This window comes from Leptonychotes weddellii, chromosome 5 (genome assembly GCF_054177405.1).
Source record: "Leptonychotes weddellii isolate Sample4059 chromosome 5, ASM5417740v2, whole genome shotgun sequence".
Lineage (NCBI taxonomy): Eukaryota > Metazoa > Chordata > Mammalia > Carnivora > Phocidae > Leptonychotes > Leptonychotes weddellii.
Window position 1 is genome coordinate 138495542 of NC_138373.1, and position 14734 is coordinate 138510275.

The window sequence follows — 14734 nt, forward strand, 5'->3', positions numbered from 1 at the left end:
TACACACATTTTTGTTCTCTTTAAGAAATGTAAAATGGACATGTTTTAAAAGTTCAACAATAGTAATTATTTTTCTTCCATACTTTGTCAGTCTAATGGGCATAATGGATATTTCATTTACTTTCATTTAAACTTCCTGCACTACTAGGGAAATTGAACATTTTTGAATACTGTCTAGCCATTTATATCAGCTCTTCTATAAGTTTTCTCCTCCTATTCTTTTCCTATTCGGAAAAAACTGTTTGCCTTCCTGTAATTTGTAGAAGCTTTTTCTGTACAAATCATATATTAACTGTCTGGTTTTCTTCTGCTTTGCAGTATTTTTTCCCCAAATATGTTGTTTGTCTGTTGGATTTGTTTAGGGTAACTTTTGTTATCGAAAGTGTCTAGTTTTTACTTAGCCAAATATGTTTATTTTACCTTTTACAGTATGAGTTTTTGGTTTGGATGAGAAAGGACTCTCCTGCCCCTCAATAATATACATAGCCTCCTAGATTTTTAAAAAATAGTTTTGTTTAATATTTTAATGTTTATATCTTTAATGCATCTCAAATTTGTTTTGGTATATACTGTAAGATGGTAGTTCAAATAATTTTTTTCCCAATGGATAACCAAGATAATTTATTAAGTAATTCATTTTTACCCAGTGAAACGAATGCTGTCCTTGCCGTATATTAAATCCTCATACACTAGCATCTGATTCTTGATTTTCTGTTATGTTCCAGTGACTCAGTTTCCTATTTCTAAGTTGATATCATATTCTTTTTGTAGTATGTTCTGATACCTGGTAAACCAAGTCTTATTTTATTCTTTACTGTTCCTAGGTATTTATCCTTTCATATAAAATTGTATTACCATTAGAGCCAAAATTTTAAGAGTGTCATATTGGAAATCTAATTGAAGTTACATTATAATTACACTGATATATTGATAGATATTTATATAGACCTTTTTGTGCATTAAGTCTTCCTAACTAATAACAAGAACAAATTTTTAAGTAACATTGTATTAGCAGGTTTTATTTCCTACTATCTTATCACAATTTAGTATTGCAGTAAAGCTAGATCCACTAGGGAGATTTCCTTCATTTTCTATGCCCTAGAATAGTTTAAATAACACTGAAATTATGTGTTCATCAGAACATTTGCAGTTGCACAGGTGTTTTGGTTATCTCAGTTATGGTGGGATCCTAATGTTATTGTGTACCTACAAGCTAGGGATGGGTTAATGCCAAGCAATGCACCGGACAGTCCTGTACAACAAATTATTATTTTTTTTTTTAAAGATTTTATTTATTTATTTGACAGAGAGAGACACAGCGAGAGAGGGAACACAAGCAGGGGGGAGTGGGAGAGGGAGAAGCAGGCTCCCCGCCAAGCAGGGAGCCCGATGCGGGACTCGATCCCGGGACTCCAGGATCATGACCTGAGCCGAAGGCAGTCGCTTAACCAACTGAGCCACCCAGGCGCCCTGTACAACAAATTATTATCCCACTGAAAATGCCAATAGTGCTCCAGTTAAAAAAAACTGGGTTTGAAAAACTCAGCTGAGAATCTATCAGATTTCAATGCTTCTTTCCAATAATAGCTTTAAAAATTTTTTTGACCTTTCAAAACTCTGTGCTAATGGATCTCTTTCCCTTAGGTTTGAAAGTACATTCTGATAGATTCTGGTAGGAAATAGTCTTCTTTTCATTGCTTACAAAATAGTTTGTCATTTTTCTTTTGATTCCTCTTTGGTCCAAGAATTTTCTAAAAGTATGTGCCTTAATTTCCTAGTAGTTATACTTTTATTGGAGGAAACTTTTTATTATTTGTTTCTAATTGTATCATTTTATAATTGGAGAATGTAGCATGTATCTTTTAAAAATGTATTAGAGGTATTCTTTGTGGTTAATATATAATTTTTTAATAGATGACCCATGGACCGTTCTCTCTCCAAACACACACACACACACACACATACACACTCTCTCTCTCTCTCTCTCTCTCTCTCTCTCTGAGAAGATACTTCCTATTTGAGAATTAAGAGATTCAATATAGATTGTATTGGTTTGCAGGGCTGCCATAACAAAGTACTACACATTTGGGTGGGCTTAAACAACAGACATTTATTCTCCTGTAGTTCTGGGGGTGCCAGCAAGCTTGGCTTCCTGTGAGGCCTCCCTTGTTGGCCTATAGATGGCCACCTTCTCACTGTCTTCCGATGGTCTTTCCTCTGTGAGCATGCATCACTCAATGGTACTTTCTGTATCCAAATTTCCTTTTCTAATAAGGACATCAGTCAGGCCAGATTAGGGCCCACCCATATGACCTCATTTAGTTTTAATTACCACTCAAAAGTCCTATCTCTCTATGCAGTCACATTCTGAGGTTTGGGGATTAAGACCCCCATGTGATTTTTTTTTTGCGGGGGGTGGGGCACACAATTCAACCCAATAACATAGATTTATTAAGTAAAGTTTATAAATTGCAGTATTCATTTTTTTCTAATCTCATTTTTTGTAAACTAGAGTTATGTAATGCTCAAAAGATATATTGGTATTTCAAGCTAAAATTATATTTTTATCAAGGTCTCACATTTGTAATAATTTTTGCTTTTTATATTTAGCTCCTACCATGTACAAAATTATAGTTATTTTATCTTCATTATTATGCCTTGAATGAAAACCTAATGACCCTGTATTTCCTGTTTAGGGCTTTTAACATTAAATTCCAGTTTGTCTAATATTAATAGACTCTTTGTATTTGTCATTGTCCATACACTTGTTTCCAACCTTTCTTAATCACTTTGTTGTACAATTGTTTCTTTTCAATTGCATAAATCCAGGTGTTCTCTTTTAGTCCAGTCTGACAGTTTTGTGCAATGGGAGAATTTCGTCTATTTAGAATTTTAGTGTAGTGACTTGATTTTATTCCTTTTTTCTTCCTTTATGATTTATTTTGTTGTTCCACTTTCTCCTTATCCTAATTTTATTTGCTTTGATCATTTTCTTATTTATTTGGAAGATCGACTGTACTATTTTAGTCCTTCTCTGTACTTATAATCTTACATGTATTTCTCTAATAGTATTTCAAAAATAAGATACCGATAATTTTCTTAGCAAGAGGCACTGTTCCCTTCCATTTGACTCCATCCCAGTGAAATGAACTTTGGAGCAATGCCATTTACCCTTCTACCTACCTTCTATTTGTCCTTTCCCCTGTCCAGATCCTTACAGTTCTTTCTTCTCCATAGTCTCTGAGCGTTACTTCATCAGCCTCTGGTTCTCAGTGTCGCAGAGGAGTAGTCTGCTGCCTGATGCTGTTTCCTTGGTGGTAACTTGTTTTGTTTTGCTTCTGTCTAGAAGTTTGTTCAATTTTCTCTTAATCCTTAGAATCCATGCATTTTATTAGAATAGTCTTAAACCTGTATTTTCTTATTAATCTATGCTTGAACCATGTCCTTTCATTCTGTAGACTCAAGTTTTCAGTTCAGAGAAAATTTTCTGTTATTTGTTTTGACATTGTATCTCTGTCTTCTTCTGGGGGGAAGAAGAAAAACTAAATTCTTGACTTCGTCCTCCAAAGTTTTGTCCTTTCTCTTAATATTTCTAACCTTTTATAATTTTTAATCTCTTCATGTTTCTCTCTTTATATATATATATTTTTAATCTCTTTATACTTTGGCTTTGTGTTTTGAGATATTTCTTATCCTTCATTTCCAAGTCACTAATTTGGATCTTAACAGTAAATATTCAGTCTTCAAATTAATCTACTAAATTGTTTATTTGCAAAATCATGGTCTGTGTTTTGATTTTCTTCCAGAAAGTTTTTTTTTTGTTTGTTTTTACTTTGTGACTGCGATTACATTTTGTTTTTTTACAAAAAATATGTGTTACACCATCATCATTTATTTTCCCTAGCAATTCTATTTTCTTAGACATGTGTTCTGTTTGCTCTGAATGATCTTACTCTCTCTGGCTTTAATATAATTTTAAAAAATATGTTTTATTTATTCATTTGTTTATTTTTCTAGCATCCTCACTGGGACTCAGGTCTGGTTGTAGGAGGTCTGAAGGGGTAGCAGTTCAGGAAGTGAGTGATAGAAGGCAGTGTGGTGTCTACATTCTGGGTGGTTGGTGTACCTCCAGCCTCCCACAGAAGCATCAGAAGAAGCCTCCTGCCCCATTTTTTTTTTTTTTTTAAGATTCTGAAGGGCTGGGGACAGGGAGGACCAGGCCCATGTGCTTAGTTACTTCTTATCCACTTACCTACCTCTTCTTGTCTAAGGATTCCAGGCATGCTCCTGGGGCTTAGAACCCACTGAGTTTTGTGGGCTGGGCTCTTTCCAGCATCTTAGGAGTTGTGATCCTCATGCTAGGATCTCTGACATTGGTCTCCTCCTGTAGTCTTTTGCTCATTTAGTCCCTATGGGGAAAACTTGAGCCATTTCCGCCTTTGGGGACTCACTCTGAGGGGAGGCCTCATTTCCACCCACCAATTGTTAGACCCCAGAGAAGCGGGTAGACCGGAGTTGGGAGTATAGCTGTAACAGATCTTAGCAAGGTTTCTATATTTTTAGAATCCCTAGAGGCCTATTTTGAAGTAGTTACTTGATAAATCAGCAAAATCTTAGCAAAATTCAGAGTTTCCTAGCCTTTTAAATCAGGAGAAGTATTCAATCTAGGCTGATTCTTTGCTTTAATATACAGTGGCAATGAGAGCTTAAATGCCAAATGATGTTTTTTCTTTCACATGTGTGACACAGAGGAACATTTATTGTAAAAGTTAAACAGAGTGACAGCTTGCTTTGGCTAATGTGTAAGAGTTCTTGACTGGGCTGCTTTCCTTTCTTCCATAATAAGTAGTTAATAGAAATTCACTGACCTGCAGGGCAGACTTAATTTATCGCGTATATCAAGTTGATTTAACAGGAAAGGAATGTGGCGGAACAATAGCTTTCCTCTCTCCCCACATCTTGGTGATCCTCCAACATTTCGCCTGAAAAGAAAATCAGGTGTAACACCATGTAGAACCTTTGTGATTTTAAATAATTGGACTATGTTTGGAAAAAAAAAAAGTATTTAATCAGTGGCAATCATCTGTTTATTTGAAAAACCATTGGGTGGGGGAGATGGTATTTGTCTTTAAAAATTTTCACTTGTAGGAAAAGCTGAAGTGGCTGAGTACACTATGTACTTTGCACTGTGCAAAAGAAAAACTGAAAATCCTGAATTGCTTCTTTCTTGTATGGTATGTTCTCTATTTAGAAAATCCTTAATTAATTTTGTGTGAAAGCAGACGGTCAAAGGATTTAAAGAAGCAGAAAAACGTCTTGAATTCCCTACTGCTGGCAAAGTAGGGAAAGTGAAAATGGTAAACTGATTAACAGAAGTCATCTTGAAGTCTGCCATTATAATAAGATGTAAATAACAACAGCCACAAATCCGAATCACTTAGGAAAGTTTGCACAGGGTTTTTCCATTTTAAATGCATCTCTCCCCCAACTTTGTACTCTTGAGACATCAGCCATTTAAAAGCATGATATTGGAACTAACCCAGCATCACTTTTAATTAGCACAGAAATGCTAATTATACTTTTGCTGCATGATGCTTAATGCGAGCTGTCAGGGCACTGCATTTTTCACGTCAGTTGTGGTGAGGTACACATGATCACCAGACCCATTGTAAAATTGTAAAGGCCAAATCATCCAAACTGGTTATTATTTTTAAACTGTAGGAATGTGTTAGAAGATACCTGAAAATAATGGCATCAAAATGAAAAAAGTGAGCTTTTTATTTACTCCAGACACAAACATTTCATTTTATTCAATATTTGTGGTCTGTGCAAATCAAATTTCTTGCCATTGAGTCATTTAAAATACTGTACAAAGCTTGATTTTGAAAGAAAGCTGCATTTTCATGAAACAAGAGTCTGTTTTGAAAAGCAAATGTCCTTTCTCCATTTTACAGGTTGAGGTCTTTGAATGTTAGATTTTCTTAAAGGAGTGCCTACCTGTGTTCTTGATGTGATTTTATGTTTTAAGATGATAGCTCTAGGAATGCAATGGATACTATCCTTTAATAAAGTCTGTTGTATGAGTTTAATTAAGCACAAATTTAATTAAGTTTATTTTAATTACTGAAACAGACTGAATTCTTCCCAATACTCAAACACATAACCCTCCCCTTGACCAATCCTCAAAACCAAAATGAAATAAACACATCCAACTATAAAATTTAAGCCTTACATTTTACCAACATTTATCAGAATCAGGGTGAGAGTTTTAAGGTCTATACTCATCATATAATCCATCATATAATTCCATATAACAAAAGGGATTCATTCTATAGTAAACTATTTTTTTAAAGTATTGATGTAATGAACTCTGCAGTCAGCCAGAAATTTGGGGGGGGAATAACTTAATAAAACTGTCCATTTTGGAGGGCACACATTTTTTTTTTCCTCCACTAATGTAAATCCTCTGTAATTTTAACTCACTTGGAGAAAATTCTGAATTATTTCTTAGAAGTCTGAATTGCAGAATATTATAAAAGAAATTGAATTTGATGGCTTTTGGTATACTTGGCATAATCTATAATGATAACAACACAGCAGCGATCCCTGTGATGTTTATTGACTGCCTGCTATGGTCCTGGCATCGTGCTGTGTGCTTTACATAAAAGCCATACCAAGTAAGAGCCATTATTATCTTCATTTTATAACAGAGGACAGTATGGCTCTGGAGGTTCTAGAGCTTGCCCCAAGGCTTCACAGCTAATAAGTGGCAAGTCACACCCAGGCCTGTCCGGTATTAAAGCCCCTGTTAACCATTGCACTACGTGATGAAATTTATATGTCTTTGGCTGTATGATGGAAAGTCCTAAAGATTGTTTTTTTTTTTTGGTCCATCTGAAATCAGGTTTAATATGACTGCATGAGCATGTTTTCACTGTTCTCAGGAAACCATTTCTTCTTATCTATGGCAAAAGCAGATCTCTGTCCAGTATGCTTTGAATGATGACTGCTATGGACTGAATCCCATAACTTGGGGGATTGCATTCCTCCCAAAATTCGTATGTTGAAGCCCTAACACTCAGTGTGATGGTATTTGGAGGTGGGGCCTTTGGCATGTAATAATCTAATTATTATATTAAAAGAGAAAAAAAATTACCTTTAGGACTTTCTAACATATCCCCAAAACACTTAAGTGAGGTTATAAGGGTAGGCCCCCATGACAGGATTGGTGTCCTTAGAAGAAGAGGACGAGATACCAGGGCTCCCTCTGTCCTTCCACCATGTGAGGACCCAGCAAGAAGTTGGCTGTCTGCAAACCAGGAACAGAGCCCTCATTGGAGAAGCAGTTCAGCCCACACCATAATCTTGGACTTCCCAGCCTCCAGAACTGTGAGAAATAAATTCTGGTTGCTTAACCCACACGGTGGTTTGTTGTGGCAGCCCCAGCTAACTAGGGCTCTGATAATGTGGGACACAGAGGAACAGTTGATGCAGGATGTTCAGTGACAGGGACAGAGGTATAACAACCTCAGACACTTACGAGTCCTACTATGTACCAGGCACTGGTCTGTGTGCCTGACCAATCCTCATAATACTTCCTTGCGCTAGTTAACTATTATCCTCCTCCTCCTCATTTTACAACTGAAAATACTGAGGGACAGAAAGATTAAGCAGTTTATCCAAAGGTGCGACTCTAGGTGGAACCAGAATAGAACCAGAATTCAGACTCAGGCAGTCTAGCCCCAGAGCCTCTGGTTTTTCTTTCTTATCCTACCAGAGGCTTTTTGTCAGTTTTCATATCTATAAAGTTGGGATAATGGCTGCCCTATTTATAGGGTAAGGAGAAATAGGTAAGGTCATAAATGTGAAACTATTAAAAAAGCAAAAAAATATAAGGTATTACTATTTATTAGCACAAATTTTCAAAGGTCCTTAGCAAATTTATTTCTAACCTAGCTCCTTCAAAAAGTAAGTTGAGACAGGCTACCAAAAAAAGGCCATAAAAATAAGGTCTGGAAAACCAGATTTAAGCAAAGGACGAAGACAGGGCAACAAATAACACTAAGCCTTCTAATACCCAAGACCAGAGGTAAAACACAAGCTACATAGTTTTATCAATAAAAAAGAAAACAGAGTATTTTCTCAAGAGAAAGTTTTTTTCCCCCCCCTACCATTACATTTAAAAAGAAATTTCTCATGTTGGAGATTCTGAAGTGAACATAATGATCAGTGGTTCCACAGAGTAAGTAGTTTGATTGATTACAATATCATCACTTTTGTTTCTCTCTTCTTGTCGTGGTGGAGATTTTAAGGAGCCATGAAACCTTCAGATTTGGTCAGCAGGAGGGAAATGTCATAGAGTATAAGGATATAGATAATTTAAAACTGGATAATCAACCCTTAAATTGTCAAAAATGGACTGTTTTCCAAAGAAGACCTGCCAGGTGTGCCAGATATATCTGCCATGGTTGTGACAGTGGTAACCACCGGGTCATTTCCCACCGATGCCGTGTATGGTGTGATGTGGGATGCGTGATTAGATGATTAGATGTGGTTTCTGCTCTCAGGGTCCAAATTTTAAAGATTTTATTTATTTATTTATTTATTTGAGAGAGAGAGAGAGACAGCATGAGAGGGGATAGGGTCAGAGGGAGAAGCAGGCTCCCTGCTGAGCCGGGAGCCAGATGTGGGACTCGATCCCAGGACTCCGGGATCATGACCTGAGCGGAAGGCAGTCGCTTAACCAAATGAGCCACCCAGGCGCCCCTGAGGGTCCAAATTTTAAATTAGACACAGCATATTATTAGTGCAGAGAAGGGATCAGAATATAGATAAGGGAAACACCTATGCATCGTGGAATATTTGGAAAAAGTATGGATATATATAAAAATACAAAGTCAACACCAGTCAAATTAACCATCATTGTTACCTTTTGGTGTATATTTCCCTCTAGTCTCTTATTCTCATTCTCTCTATAAGTGGAGATATAGATACAGATATGATACAGATAGAAATATAGGTGTAGATAGATATAGATGCACACATGTGTTCACACACATATTCAGAGGTTCAGAGATTCACGTGGATTATGTATCTTTCCCAAGGTTTCAGAACCAGTAAGTGACAAAGATGGAGCTTAGATCCATTGCTGACACTAAGGCTCCTTTCTCTTAATCACTATTCTATATTTTGAGTATGTCAGTTTTTTGAAACATATTTTATGAAGGTAGAAGCATGCATTATTTAGCACTTTGTACTCTGCTGTGCCTTCCCTACTCACCTTATATTGGGAGCCAAGTTTCAGATTATTAGTGTTTTTTTTTTTTTTTTACTTTTTGATGACTTTTGATACTGTTTAATATTCTACCATAGGCCATAATTTATTTAATTATATCATTATCTTAAATCTTTAGGGTTTCCAGTGTTCCCAAGTTACTATATATCCCTCATAAAGGGAAGGGTGATCAGCCCTGTTTGTGTGTGTCAAGGAAGGCTTCATTGGAAAGCAGGCAGTTGGGCTAGATCTTCAGGTTGCCTGGGGGTTGACCAGTCAGACATGTAAGAGAAGAATATACCCAGTGGAAGAAAAAAAGAAAACAAAACAAAACATGGCAAGTCTGGTGAACTAAACGCAGTGTCTGAGTTACATTAATGGCATTAGCACTTCTCAGCTGTGTGCATTTGGGCAACTTGCTTGGCCTCTTATTTAAGGCTGGATTTTCCCATCTGTAAAATGAGGATTGCAGTGAGGTTGTTGTGAGGGCACAGAGGGCTCTTTGTATAGAACCTGGTGCCTCGATAGAACTTATGAAATATTATTTTTCTTTATTAGTGTTAATATGATATCAGGTGTATGTTGGGGAATGTTGAGAGACGAAGCAGGGCAAATCCTGGAGAGCCTTAAATGTCCTGCTAGGGTGCTTGGTCTTTACATCATAGGTAGCTAGGCCCTGATAGATTTGTAAGCGAGACGGTACTAACTATGATCAGATTGGAATTGCAGTATGGATGCAAGACTGTGGGGAGGGCCATTACAGTTGCAGGTGAGACACAATGGGAGCTTGAGGTAAGTCAGTAATAGTGGGGTCTGAAAGGAGACAGGTAAGAAACATGTTTAGGATAGAAAGTCACTGGAACTAAGCACTTGTTTGGATCAAGGGGTGAAGGGAAGAGGAGTCCAGGATGATATGGAAAAAGTGTCTGAGGTTCTTGCCTGCACAGTGTTCCTCTTTTTTTTTTTTTTCTTTTTGGAATTAGCATCTCAGACTTCCTCTGGGTAATTCTTTTTCCCACGCTTAGTCCATTTCCCAATCCCCTTTATCCAAGATGTGTGAGGATGACCCAACGGTTCCATATCCCTGGGCATGGTAACTACTCAAGAGTGAGTCAACTGAGTTGGCCCAGCAAGGCTAGGACTCTTGCTAAAATTATTAGGAAGGAGACCTCTTTTTTTTTTTTTTAATTGTGGAATTGTGGTTTGGAAAAATTTATTTCTTTTTGAAGTTCTCCTTTTGTGGTGCAAGGCTGATCCCATGGCAAGCACTCAGGAGATACTAGTAAACTAGAAGGGGAATAGTAAGCAAATCAGTACCATGCAGAGGATTGTTTTGGGGTGGGTTGTACATTTGACGTTCATGTGTATCACACTGTTGATATATTAGTAGTAGTATGAGGTAATTAAGACATCAATTTTCCATCTCAGGAAAAACACACATTTTGAAAAGCATCCTCTGATTTTCTTTTTAGGGACACAACAATGCATACAATGCTTTTATAAACTAGAGAAAAAGTGTAGTGAGCCTGACTGCTTTTATGGTGGATTTTGATTCTTTGCATCTTGTTTCCTCATTGTTAAACTGAGGGGGTTGAAATGATGATCTCTAAGGTCCCTTCCTGCTCTTAACATACCTTCATTTCATTCACCAAACCAGTTTTTTTCTCCATTCGTATGTGACTCTTATAAAGTTCTTCTCCTACTTCATAAAGGAGATAAGAGAGAGAAAATTCAAACCAGCATTTCAGCTGTCTGTTGACTGCCAACAAGATGACAGTTTTAAGTGTGTCTTGGTTTAGTGATGTGTAACAATAATGATAGTGAGCCGTGTTGTATATCATTTAATCCTTAAGCATGCATACACCATTTAAAGTTATTTTCTATACACGTAAAATGATAAAATAGTGAGCAGAATTTTCTTAAACTTTCTCTTTTCTTATTGTATATTGTATATTGTGCTATTCCCACAGGAGAACGTGTAGTGATTTTTTTTCTTCTTTCCTTTGAAAATCAAGCTCATGCAAAGTGACAGGTTTAGAACATATTCTAAATCAAAGAATGACCATTCTAGGACTTGATCATACGAGTTACTTCCCTAACTACCATTTATTTGTGCTAAAATTGGCTACATTCCTGATGATAATTCTGCAAGACAGCAGTAGGATATGACTTGCCTTCCCACTGTTTGATATAAATCTCCACTGATATGAATTGAGTTCAGCTGCAGTGAACTTAAATGCTAATATTGAAAACATAAGGCAGCCTGCTGTTTCATTTATACCAGAAAGTTTTAACTTCTACAGTCTTCTGTATTCCCCTGCTCCCACCTCAGGTTAGATCAAATTAGAACCACTCCATTTCTGTCTGCGGGGTGAAATGTGCAAACATGATTTACATAACTCAACATGAAAATGGAAGAAGGAATTAATCATAAGGTTGGGTGCTCTTGTCCTTGAATACTATACCATAACAGTCATGGGAAAAACGGTTGGTGCCATAGTATTTATCAGATAGCCAACTGGTATTTGTTAACCACTGACTCTGCCCAGTGCTGTGTAAAGCATTTTAGGGTCTAGAAAACAATAAGTCAAAATGATAGTAATGGAATTTGTTGAGTGCTCACTATGTGTCAGGCATGGAATCCTCAAAACAACCTTATGAAGTAGGTACCTGTTATTATATCAATTTTACTGATAGAGAAACAGAGACCTAGAGAGATTTAAAAAAACATGGCCCATGGACTCCAGAAGCCAGGATTCAAACACAGGTGTCCATACTCTTGGCCTCTTGATGTTCCCTAACTTTAAAGAGTTTACAGTGTAGTTGGGAACACAAGGGGCATAGCTCTTTTGGAAAAGGCTCAGCATTGCAAGATCTGCGTAAAACAAATAGCATCAGGATTTCTCCCTGATCATGCAAGATGTCAGCAAAGGTAAGAGTATAATTCTGAAGTGAGAACATGAGCCAGGTTAAAGAAGGAAGCAAGAATGGTAAAGAAGAGTCATTTCAGTTATACAACACTTATTTGGTTCACACCTAGGACATTTCCCTCAAGCTTAATAAGTCCATGCATTTTTCTCATTTTACTTTTGCTGTGACTCAGAATTGATCCCTGGATGCCCAGTATTAAGGCGTGCCTAGAATTTTAGATGTTTGACATGGCTGATGCTCTGAACTTGAAAGAGAGAGTGGAATGAGATGAGATAAGGAAGGAAGGGGCCGCATGGTGGGTGAGGGCGAGGCATTGAAAGTATCCTGAAGAATTTGGTCTGTATCCTAAATGGGGCAGTGGTATGATGTGATCAGAACTGGTTATTGGCAATATTATTCTGGATGTGGAATGGGAAATAAATTGAAGGAGATATAAGAGTAATACTTGTGAACAATGGTAGTGGTTTAAACTTGAGTTGAGATGGAATAAATGAGACATGGTTGGGAAATTTTTAGACCGTGGAGCTATAGGATTTCTGGTTTATGCCCTCATCATTCTTTCACACTGCCTTTGTCATTGCCGTAGTTACTTACTTTTCCATTCTCTTCTTAGTTGACAGTATTCTAGATAGTTGGTCTCTTGACTTTTGGACCCCGTTTTTTCTTTTATCTACTTTTCTCCTTTTTAGTTTGTTTTTACCTATTTCTCTTCTTTCTAACCTACCTTTGCAGTCTTTTTTTTAGCTGTTTTTCTCCCTTTTAACCACCCATAATGGAATTTGTTGGGGTTGATTCTGGGATTGCTTTCTTTCTCTCTCAACAGTATAGTGTCTGCACTGTTTTTCCAGGTGATTTTATTGTTGTTATGCTGTTGACTCACAAGTTTATGTCTCAGGCCTAGACTTTTCCTTGAAGTTATAGGCTCATTACCCCAACTGCTACTGGCCTGGCCCATTTGGAAGGTAACAGACAGTTCAGACTCATCACACCTAAAAGTTACTTGTTGATTCCCTACCCTTTCACCACCTCAGATAATAGCATTACCACCTGGCACCCAGATATTCAATGGAGAAGCTGGAAATATTCCTTGATTTCTCTCTTTATTTTGATGCCTACATCCAGTGAATCAGGAAAACCTAATTCTATCTCCCAGGGTATCTCTGTGCTTCTTTATTTCTTTGTTGCCCAGCTCTAGTCCAATCAGAGTTATCATTTAACTGGTTCTATTTTTCCTCATATTTCTTGCTTTCTTATGTGTGTTTACTTGTTTAGTGACTACTGTTCTCCACATTAAGCTGTAAGTTTCACGAGGCCAGGAAATTCAGTTGTTTTGCTCTCCATGGCACCCAATACAGATGATAGACTCAATAAATATTTGTGATATGAATGAATGAATGGTCTTATGGCTGATTTATTGTGAGTGGCGAAAGACAGACGAAGGAGAAAAAGGTGCCAAAAAATCATTCCCAGATTTTCAATTTGAGTAAGTGGTTTACTTGGTTATGCCATTTACCAAGACAGGAGCAAGTTGGAGGGAAGATGTTAAGTTCCTTTTTGGACTTGCTGAATTTAAGATCCTTGCAAGACACCAAGTAGAGATGTCCAACTGGCCTTTGGATGTATTGGACTAGAGCTTAGAATTCTGATCTAGAGATATTGATTGCAAACTCATTAGCCTAAGGATGATACTTGAAGTCATAGGAGTGTCTAAGCTCCTTTAAGTGAGAAGAGTGAGTCCAGAGAAACATCAACATCATGGAATCAGTAGAACATCACAAGTAGCCAGAGTTGTAGGAAGAAAACTTAAGATTATGTGCTGTCAAGAAAAAAAGAGAATTTCAAGAAGGAGGGACTGGATAATGGTGCCACATGCTGCTGAGAGGTCAGAAAATTATAGCTGAAAAATGACCACTGGATTTAGCAACATGGGAGACAGTGACGATCTTGGAAAGTAGTTTCAGTGGAGTACGAAGAAAAGGTCCAGATTTAAGGGACATGAGGAGTGAGGGAGATAAAGAAGATGGCACAGAATTTGTTTAGGACAGAAAAGGAAGAAGGAAGAAACATTGTCAACTAGAGGTTGGACAGAAGATTGATGGCTTTTTTTTTTTTTTTAATGTGAAAGAGACTTAAGCATGTTAAATGCTGTCCAGGAAGAGAGAGCAAGTCTGGGGTAGGGGGAGAAGAAAAGGATAGAGGGAGGGAAGGGGAGAGAGAGGATAACACAGAGTAATGCATTGAGAAGAGAGAGGTAATAGCCAGGAGAAGCAGAACGTGGGATGAGATAGAGACCAAAGTATAAGTAGGAGTGGCTTTCCACTGGAGGAGGGTACAACCTATGTTCTTTTTTTTTTTTTAATATGTGCCCTCTTTAATACCTATCACCCTGCTAACCCCTCCCCCCACCCCTCTCCCCTCTAGAACCCTCAGTTTGTTTCTCAGAGTCCATAGTCTCTCATGGTTTGTCTCCCCCTCCGATTTCCCCCCCTTCATTTTTCCCTTCCTACTATCTTCTTCTTCTTCTTTTTT